Source organism: Oryza sativa, chromosome 12 (assembly GCF_034140825.1).
Source record: "Oryza sativa Japonica Group chromosome 12, ASM3414082v1".
NCBI classification, from domain to species: Eukaryota; Viridiplantae; Streptophyta; class Magnoliopsida; order Poales; family Poaceae; genus Oryza; species Oryza sativa.
In genome coordinates, this window is record NC_089046.1 from 8,742,648 (window position 1) to 8,753,910 (window position 11,263).

The window sequence follows — 11,263 nt, forward strand, 5'->3', positions numbered from 1 at the left end:
TCCGCCCAACTAGCGCCTAGCGCCTTCTTGAACCATGATTTAAATAGATACATGTATGCAATTGTCATAAACATATAATGAATCAAAAAATATTCAAACATGATAATAGTAAGTAGAAGTAAGCGTTTTACATTTTCACCACAGTAAATGGACATGTAATTGTTAGGTGTTTCAATAGTCATGATTGAGGTAATATCTTGATGACAAAAAGGAGGCAATGTGTTTGAAATGGAGCCTACCAAAAAAAAACGCATGATTTGCTATTTCTAACATTTTTTTTCAATGTCAATGTCCAACCAGACTTGAAACTGGAAACAAAAAACAGAATAGGAAAACAGAAAGGGAAAACCAATATCTGAATTAATCCTGAATTGGTGGCAAAACTCAATGATGCGCAGTCGACTCGCTACTTCCCTGCTTCTTGCAGGTGATTCCCCACATAACACATAAGCTCACACATTAGCCAATCTTTAGTCAATTGTTCAGTTGCACTCATATATTTGTCAGATAATGGCTAAAGATCATGCATGTTTCTGCAAGGATTTAGTACCTCCTCTGAGTCATCTTGCATTCATGTATAGATTAATTATCCTGAAACCTTGGAGAAGTAAAGAGACAATAGGATGCGATGTCAATCAGAAGAACAAAAATGCAGCAAACTCATGATGACCAATTGAAGAACGTTCTTACCATGAAAAGTGTAATAAAGCAATTGCTCATACATCAGAATTTCTGAAGTCATAGTAAGGATACTTCCCTCGAGTAGAACACTCAGAGTTCCACCTTGAGATATGTCCACACCAAAGTTTTTTTTTTTTTTTTGTGTGTGTGTGTGTGGAAAAAGGGACAAAATCCAACATCAAACTCAAAGCTCTGGCTGTAATCATCATCATTCAGGTGAAAGCTAGGCAAGGTTGTTTGTCGGCATAGTTACTTAATGGTGTAGTTCTGAGTTCCGCATTTCAATTTAATTATGTGAGTACACTTAATGGCTGGCAAATATTGTAGTTTGAAAAGGTTTAGTAAGATACATGAACACTACAGCTGGTAGGGTATTCTGTCAACAGAAACATCATGGAAGTATTAGTTAGTTGCATTCCATAATATGGAACTGCAAGTGCAAGGAATCAATAAGATGATCAATACTGATTTTTGACTAATTGATACTCTGCAAAAGAAAATCTGAAACACGAACATGATTTCCTTTTTGGATTTCAGCCACCATCCAGTTGTGTCAAATAGATCAGGTAGAAACATTGGGCATTAATTTGGAGTATTTAAAATTACTGAACATTCAGTTTTTGTTCACAGGAATCAAGTTCTAATTTGTTCTACAGTGTATAATCTGTTCTAAATCTTCCATCGCACTGGTAAAAAATATCAGCGAAGTGTTTTTGTTTTTGTTGATGTTTTCAGGTCCATTGAAAAGAAACAAAATAAATTCAGTAGAACGCCTAATTTACATGACTTGCATTGAGAAGCTCAATACCTTGCTGAATTAAACTGAAGAAAAACTATGCAATTTTTATATAAAATTGTATCCAATGAGTATGTTCTTTCTTGCATCTTAAAACGTCTTAGGCTTAGAAACTTTTTTTATTTCCAATCATTATTAGGTTAATAGTGGGAGCAATAAGGGAATATAAAAGATGAATGATATGTTCTTAGTGCTTCCACTATGTGATGCTTATCTTGAAGGAGACCATGGGCTGGTAGCAGAATGATGAAAGTTGTGCTATGAGGCAGATGGATGATCCAGAATGTCCTGTCAACTACTACATGCGACAATATGAAATCTCTTTCGCTAGAGCAAGCAACACATAACATCTAATTTGAGAATGTACAATTTACATATCTGCATACATTCAATATATCTTCTTGAAACTATTCCTGAAACTGAACCACAATTCAATTCTGTTTGTCTAGGTACCCAGTAGGAAATAATAATGCTTAGAAATATCAGTTATGAAGTAAAAGTGATTGTCTTTTCTGCCCTGTAAAGTTCTTCTTCCCTTTTACTTTATCCCTATCCTGCTTCTACCAATGATCTAAGGATCATACCTATTGCACTCACTGAACTCAAAATATATATCATACTTACAGTCTTTGTAGATTTGGAAGGCCAGAGAAACTTCCAGGAATGGATCCGTCTGCAAAAATTCTATAAGCATGCATATAAACTAAAAATGCAAGTCTGTGCAATCAGAATGATCAAAAAAGATAGCTTGGTCGCCAAATGCTTAGCAAATTTAAATAAACAAAAAATAGCACAAGTTGTTAGTAAAGGATCTATTATTATACATCGTGCTTATGTTGCTTGCTGGTCGGCCAGATGGTATTCGACCCCTCAACTGATTCCAACTAAGATCTCTGAACATAAATAAGGCAAGGATCAGGGATGCCACACACAGATTTGTTTCTGCTAACTACGGAAATAGAATTTTCTGTTCCTGAGAAAGTGAGGTTGCAGTCATTGAATTTTGACACATACAAATAGCCAAGTTGGGCTATTCCACTGACATCAGGGACAGGTCCTTCCAAGCTGCAGTTCCTCAAACTCCTGATGAAGACCATATCAAATAGATTTAGCCTCTAAGTTTCATAATTACCGAGTGTAGAAGTCTGAGTTAAACCTATATTCTTGATATAGAACTTCACCACTTGATTTGCAAGACATTCGAAAGGCAACCCTTCTAAAATTCATTTCAGCCCTACACTAAGAGGTGGAATTGCAGACAGTAGTAAGAAATACTTACAATTTCAAAACTATGGTGATATTGCCATAAGATGAAGGAATTGAGGTTCCTGAGAAATTATTGTTGTCAAGCTGGCTGAAATTGTTTTGAACAAATATAATTAGAAAGGGCTTTATATGCATGCAATTCTAATATGTGAAATATCAGAGACTACTATTTAAAAGAAAGTGAAGGAAATTAATTGAGTTACTCAGTTTCTATTTAAAAGAAAGTTAAGAAAATAAATTGAGTTACTCAGTTTCTATGGATAGTTCAATTAAACACATGATACCTTTCTTTCAGTTAGTTCTGAATTACCCTATATATAATAGCACACAATTTCAACAGCAAATTAATTTGAGGTATGGATCAATAGCTTCAAGTGGTTTACTATAAAAAAACAAATTACACCCTAGAAATCACGGTAAATAACCATATTTAGACCTAAAATACTATTTGCGCAACGGCACGTAGAGAAGCTAGTTCTTCGTATTATGATTAAATAGATCACAATGGTCAAGAGACACAACAACAGCTTCTTTTCAGTGAATGAGAGCTAAAGGCTCTTTGAACCGGTGATGGTCCCATGGCTCCAAACAATGACAGAAGAGCAATGGATTGTTTAATTTTTTTAATGAAGAAAATTGAGTTACTTATTTATGGCACAATATTATAATGCATTTCCGATTGAACAGGTTGCAGTACTGAACATTTATGCTAGTTGTTCTTCATATTGTAGATGAGAATTACAGTTACTGATCCACCATATAATAACTGAACATGAACTACCCTGTAACCACCGTAACAACCCGAAATAATTATATTTTTTTTGGAATTGTGATAAAAAAAATATAAAACAAATAGAACATCTGGATTTTCTTTTCCCAATTGGAAGAGCACCTGTGATCATCTTTACATTTACACCAAGGTTAAGTGCCATTCGAATTGTTTATGCACTTTCATGCCTTGGAGGATCAAAGAGTGGCATGCAGGAAAGCAACAAAGTGCCAAGCTCCACCAGGACTCTCTTTCCTTCCATCTGGCACTTCCTAGTTCCTACATGACAGGAAAAGGAGACTACAGTAAAAACACGAATTATAGGGAGCTCATGAATATATGAAAGCTTAAAGAATAAAAACAGGAAAGATCCCAGTAAAAGCAATAACAGCACATAAAGACTTAACAGTGAATACCAATTATGTTTAGCTTTCAGACCAAAGTATTTCCTTATCATTCAAGGTCAGACAGAAGAATATTTGATCAGAGTCTAGACGCATTCATGACTTGATTAGTGTTATTACATGAAATTATTGCTCATAGTTGAGTTGTTCAGATCAATCACAAAAAATAATTCAGTGTTCAGACTTTCCTTTACTTGTTTACACCAGCAGGTTCTGATTTCTGAATAACTTAATTTGCTAGAATGGAATTGTCTAGACAATTTTTTTTACTTTCTGTACCACGTAAATACTGCTTTCTGATTTCAACATATAACATAATAATCTGGCAGTGGAAAATTGACCTTAAACATTGGGGCAAGTTCTCTGCAGCAGAAGTTGCCTCCATAGCCTCGACAACAGCCATTTGTGATGCATTACTGTACTTCATAAGCTCCTGTGAAAATGCGAATGCAATTAAAGATTCAACACGAGTTCATCCTTGAAGCATCTTTGAAAGTATGACTAAAATGGTATAGTAAAATGGTGTGATGCTCAGGGGGCCTGGTACCCCCATTTAAGTTTTGTTCATAGTTTCCTCTGCATATATTTCAAAAGACAAAAAAGAAATTAGCATCCTCAAAATTGCAAAAGATTTGCATTGATAACCTCATATCAACAACACCGCGTGATCCAGAGTGGAGGTCGACGAAGATGAGGAGTTCGTGCGTCTGCTGGATGACGCTGGCCAGCATACCTGGCTTGGACTTGAAGAGGGCCTTCATCTTGGCGATGTGTCCACTGCTGCTAGCATGGCGGATGTTGCTAGCGCTGCTGCAACCTACAGGACAGGGAGAAGAAGGGGGAAGGGGTCCACCGGCGTCGGGGGCTGGGGGGTGGAGAAGAAGGTGGGGGGGCACCGGCCGCCGCTGACCCCGGAGATTGCCGGAGCCCGGGGCAGTTGAGGCCGATGGTGGGGAAGTCAGGAGGGAGATGAGGGGCTGCGTCTGCGCAGGGGACATCGAGCTCCTCCAAGCTGCGCCGCCGAGCTCCATGCCTGCCGATCTGCGCGAGGTGGGGAGGAGCGGCGAACTCGAGGATGGATCTGGCGCCGCCACCAAGCTACCCGCCGTGGTCGCCGCTGTCGAGCTCCGCGAGCTCCTCCATGCTGCCCCACTCCCCCCGATCTGCGCGAGGCGGGAGGGTGGCGAGTTCACATTGAGGAGAGATTAGGCGCGCCATGAGAGAGATTTCGCGCGCCAAACAATGAAAATTTGGCGCAGAGGTAATTTGCCGCCAGGAGCTGGATTTGGCGCCACTGATATAGGGGCTGTTTGGGAGAGCTCCTCTCCAGAAAAATGAGCTCCTCTCCAGGAAATCTTCTCTGCAGTGGAGCTCCTGGAGCTGGCACCTGTTTGGGTAATGATACATATGGTCCAGCTCCAGATTTGGTAGGAGGAGGAGTGAAAGGACTGTTTTGCCCATGGATCTTGTATGGATATTGATTACTAGCCTCTCCGTTTCACAATATAAGTCATTCTAACATTTCCCATATTCATATTGATGTTAATGAATCTAGACATATATATTTATCTAGATTCATTAACATCCATATGAATGTGAGAAATGCTAGAATGGCTTACATTGTGAAACGGAGGAAGTAATATATAGTGATGTTTAATATTTCTCACAGCCATAACAATAATAAAAAATATTACAAAATAGACTTGTTGCAAGACGATGCAAGTAGCTATTTCAAGAACAGTACAAAATTAGCTCGAGTAGCTAATTTTTTTATAATTAAAAATTAAAAAAAATATATAAAATAGACTTTTTTCAAGACGATGCAAGCACCTATTTCAATCCTGCTGCGAGAGGTAAGGTTGCAGCAAAACGCCAAAACGGCCACGATCCAGCTACACAGTAGACTGGAGAGCTCACAGTCGCAGTGCAAAGCAACACGCATGGCAATGCTGCTACGGTACTAGGGAATTGCACCTCCGAGTAGCTAATTTTTTTATCGTAATATTTATTTTACCTCTTAATGGAACACATGCAAATCTGCCACAATTGAGAAACGAGTTGGGAGCAAAATCCGCACAAGGTACCACATTTTAATCAAAGGTTCATAATTGAAGTCCAACAAAGATACATTATCATCTTATGTCTTACAAATCTAGCGCCAAGAAATTGAAAAAGCGGTGGCTAGTTCTTATCCCACTTATTCCTGAGCTGTCGCTTACTCAACTCAATTCCAGTTATTTGGCGAAACAACTGGATCACTTCGTCATAGCCTACGGAGTTCAAATGGGTATTTGGCCTATTTCCTTTCACCACTTGTTGGGCAAACAATTGACAAACAATGGTAGTATGCTCATCAGTCCATTCCATTAAATCACCCTGTCCAGTCAAATTAGAGATTTTATAGTTTTCAAGATGCAAATAAATAGACGATTTTAGCTTTCTGAAATAAAAAATATATCACATAACAGAAGGTAATACTTCATCCACATGCTTATGGTTTTGACTACAACCCAAATTAGCTAGCTTCTTCATATCATACACGAAGCACATGAGGTTATACCATTGGATGTCATCCAAATATCAGACAAGTAATTACCTAGTTCGTCGCTCCAGTACGCGGGGGACGAGCTTGCTGCTGGGCAGCGCCGGTCGGCTGGGACCCGCGCCCCAGTGCGGCGCCGGCGGGTGAGCAGCCGCGCCCCAGGGCGGCTCTGGCGGCAGGGCTGCCATGCCCCAGGGCGGCTCCGGCAGCAGGAGGCGGGCGCAGGGCGGCTCCGGCAGCGGGAGACGGGCAACCGCGCCCCTGGCCGCGCCACTGGCCGGCAGCAGGAGGCGGGCAGCCGCGCCCCTGGCCGGCTGCGGGAGGCGGGAATCCGCGCCCATGGCCATGCTCCAGTCCGGCGCCCATGGTCATCTCGGCGGCCGAGACTTCCTCCTCTAGGCCGGATCCATCTTGGACAGAGGCGGATCCGGCCATCTCGTCGGCGGCGGCGCGTGGTGAAGCCGGCAGCGGCGGCGCTAGGGTTGGCGGCGGCGGCGATGTGCCTGTGGACTCGGGCGGCGCTCTGGTGGAATCGTTTTTTTCACGAATGAGGAACGGGAATGGGGCGGTACTGTGGAATAGAAGCGAATCGTTTTTTTTTAACCAATGGCAATGGTGGGTAATTTTTTACCATCTCCATGTGACTCCAGGTTTTGGTGGAATACCCCTTGAGGAGCTCCAGAAAATTCCTGGAGATGGAGCTGCAATTCAAGAGCCGGAGCTACTCCACTACTCGTGTTTGGTAAAAAAAAAACTTGGAGATGGAGCTATTTTCTTGGAGAGGAGTCCTGCCAAACAGCCCCATAGAGGGGATTGAGTGAATTGCTTTTACGATGGAGTATAATGGTGTGCTTGCTGCCATATTCTCCACCGTCCGATCTTCACCTAAGATTTTCAATTCTCTATTTATGTACTCAGCCACAAATTTCAAAAAGCGCCTCTAATAACATTTGATTGTTTGGATTATGCACGAACACAACGACACACAACAAAGGCTGCAGGTTGCAATTATTGAATGTTATTTATTTTTTTTACCATGACTATGTTTTTCTATTATTGCCACGGAGTACACCGAAATAGACGAATTTCGGAAAAAACAGATGAAATTTGATCAAATTTCAACCAAGTTTGATAAATTTTGGCAAAACTGAACCATATTTAGGCGAAATACGAGTGAATTGGTTAGACAGATATGGGCTTATCAAGTGGTACTAAAATAGGGTAAAATTCAGTTTACTAGAAAGAAAGGAAGCAAGTGAAGAAAGATGTGATCAAACGTGAATGTTCTTGATTCGCATCTTGCTTTTTGGGCGTGGTTTGAAAGATTGGTTAACTACTTCTTAAACCCAAGGTCTTGGACCTCACTGAAATTCAGTCTTTTTGGACCGAATCCCAACCTTGATTACTACATGTAATTTAACAAATTATTTATTATGGTCTATTACTTATAAATTTCAGAAGTAATAAAAAATGACTAGTGCTTGTTTTCAAATCTCAATTATATTATGTTCATTATTTTTTACTCCTGAAGATGCACTTAAACCCTCTAGTGGGTTTTGGTGATTAATTACAAGGTGGTTAAAGGGGACTAACATGTTTATCAAGTTTATACACAGGAGTTTAGTCCCAAAGTATGTTGTGATGGCTAAAAATGCATGAAGACCCCCCAATTTGAATGTTCCTACATGCGAGATGGACCGAAGGTGGTTAGACTAGGTTTTACACTTTCAAATTTGAGTTTAGGAAAAACCGTACTATTAAGAGGGGTTTCAAGTGTGGTTCTAGGGTATACAAAGTGCTCTTAGTTATATCCATGTGTCAAAAGATTTTTGGAATCATTTTTAAAAAATGATTTTTCTCCCCGGGACAGAGAGTGCTACCCGGAGGTTTTGTCCGGAACTTCCGGGCGCCGTTTCCATCTAGATTTTTCTTGAGTGCTGCCCGGAAGTTCCTGGTACTTTTACTAGGAACCTCCTGGCAGGTTTCCAGTTCAAACTTGTGAGTAACGGCTAGATGACGTCACCTAGCCGTTATATATATGGAATTCATCCCCAGGTCACTCTTTGGCCATTTCACTTCAGTTCTTTCATGTTCTAGGGTTTTCTAGCCTCTCCCCATCTCCCTTTGCTTCCTCCACTCAAATCTAGAGTCTATCTTGAGAGATTGAGAGAATAGATGTGAGTGTAGGAGTGTTTTGGAGATGGCTTGAAGATTAGGTTTGATTGAGCACTTTGGATACCTTGTGGGCTGTCACATGAGCTTATTACTCTTGGAGATCTTCTCCTAGACTGTTAGGTGTCACCCGTGAGCTTGTAAACATCTTGTGGATGTCCCGGGAAAGTTTGTAAAGGTTTTCCTCACCTCCATAAGGAAACGAGGTAAGTGAGTAAAAATTCTTGTGCTGAGTTTTCAGAGGTTGTACTAGGTAGAGCAACTTGCACTTGTGGTCTTTTCTAGAAGGAATTGTGAGTTGGATCTTGGTGGTCACTCAATTCTAGAAAATGACCTAGAAGTGTTTAGTTGAAGGCTGTGGACCTCTTCTGGGATCTTTGCATAAGTGAGGCAAGGGGTTAATCGAAACCAAGCTCTTTGGAGCACCTCAATGGAGAGTAGGATTCGTGTGATCCGAACTTCGGGAAAAAAAATCTCCTTTGTCTCTCTTGTGCATGTTCTGTGTTGAATTTGCTGATAACCTGTGATCTACATCTTGTGCAACTCTGTGCCTGAATTTCCCTAGCTAGGACTTGTCCTTCTTCTCAGATTTCGTTTATCTCTGTTGCCCAGAAGTTCCTGGCTCAAGAACTCCGGAAGTTCCGGGCTACTCATCAATGCCCGGAAGTTCTAGTGTTCATCACCAGGAGGTTCCGAGCCCTGTCAATTTAACCGCTGCGATTGTTGAGAAAATTTCAGGATAGCCTATTCACCCTCCTATAGGCTACATCTCTGCCCGTTCAACTCCCTCCTACATTTTGATGCCATGAGAGCTAACCTTAACTCTCTCGATAAGTTCCTCAAGTTTAGTGGCATCTAGATGACAACCCTTGTCACTAGTGGCGATGCTCAACGATATGGCTGGTGGATGGGGCCACATCATTAGATTTAGTAGCTACCCATGGTAGTGATGGCGAGCGACTGACGAGGCAAGATGGGTCGACGCCAATGGATAGGGGTTTGTAGCTGAGTGTGGTGGTGCTTGGACGATGCATTCTATGTTGTCAGCAATCGAGCACTCAAGACAAAAGAAATTGTGTCTTGGAATATTTTTATAATCTTCCTTTATGACTCCAAATGCTTAAACAATTTTTACTGGAATTTTCAGATAATTTAAACTAATTTTAGTTGATTAAAAACAGTTAATAGCAATTAAATAAAAAGAAAATAGTTTTTCTCCTCTCCCCCCCAGAATGGGCCATTTCATGGGCCAGCCCAGTCGGAGCAGGATGAGTCGCTGCAGCCGCTGGCACATGGGGCCCGCAATGTGGATTAAGATGAAGAACACATGTATGGCTCATTATTCTCTTTTTAATCTGGATTTAGAATTTGTAATTGGTATTTCTCTCTCATGATAACTCCAAATTTGATGGTTCCTTTTTCTGATTTTTTCTAAAATCATGATATTTCATGTAGTTGCAACGTTTTTTTGTTAATTAGTGTTCATTGGATATTTTTAATATGGTTTGTTTTCTTCCACCTTAGTAGAGAATAGAAAAACATGTCTTTGTGTAACAAATGCTAATGTAAGTTCATATTATCTATTATTATGTTGAACATAAGATTATATCCAAATTTGAGGTGCATACGAGGTGGAAAATGTTATGAGGTATTCAAATCTCCAAGTTTGACTTGTGTTATAAGAAACTATGTGAGAAATGTATCCATTTGTGAACAATATATGGTACCACTTTATTAAAACCTTTTGATTTTTTTATGATAAGCTTATGGACCAAAAATAAGTTGTCATGTCAATTTTTAGAATTTTGTGACCAAATTTAGATATTATTGTAATTATTATATGGTAATTTAAAGATAGAAGTTTGTCCTTAGAAGACAATTTAATTTTCATTTATCTCCACGACATGGGTTAGAATGGACCATATGAGCCGAAATATAATTTTTGTGCAATTTTTTTTATACTATTAGATACACACTTAGTTTGCTTTTGAATTAATTTACATAACATTGTATAAATTTATTTAACATATAGAAAATAATAAACCAGTTCCAAAATTCATGAAACTTCTACAAAACAACTTGTATGTTGTTTATCACATATAAAAAATGTATTGGTGTATATAAGATAATTATTTTTGTGTGTTACTTCACAATAGTACAATAAAATAAATAGAAAAAGAAAAACGTTAAACAATGGTACAAGGCCTATTTCGGCCCAAATGGCCCAACTATTTCTGACAGAGATGGGTGTTTTGAAATACAACATAAATCCACTTTTAAACCATTTTCACTCATTATTATAATATTTTATTAATATATTCATATAGAGATATACCGCTTATTTGCTCTATTAATTATTTTAGGTATTAATTTTATTAATTGATGAGCTAAAAATAAGAAAATTATGGGCATCGGCGCCAAAGATTTCGACATTTCAGTATGGCGGGAGCCAAAAGCATATCCTTTAGGCGCATGGGCTCAAAGTATTTTGAGATTAAATTACTTTTCTGTCAACAGAGTTTGTAAAGTTTGCCCTTGCACCCCTATTCATATCATGGGTATTATCGTAAATTCGCCCTACCAGTCGTGGGCCCCTCACGGTTTTCTTTTTCTCCCCTCCCGACTCCCGTCCC

At 39.6% G+C, this 11,263-nt stretch overlaps 1 long non-coding RNA gene across 1 annotated transcript; it reads right to left on the reverse strand.

The window, feature by feature from the left end:
- Window positions 1–236: 236 nt before the first annotated feature.
- LOC9272337 (uncharacterized) lies at window positions 237–5,090 on the reverse strand. Its single transcript, XR_001541824.2, has 5 exons — window positions 4,562–5,090; window positions 4,258–4,349; window positions 3,636–3,791; window positions 2,757–2,831; window positions 237–2,560 (listed from the first exon to the last, which is right to left on the reverse strand). It is a non-coding gene; the product is annotated as an uncharacterized lncRNA (long non-coding RNA).
- Between the last annotated feature and the right edge of the window lie 6,173 nt (window positions 5,091–11,263).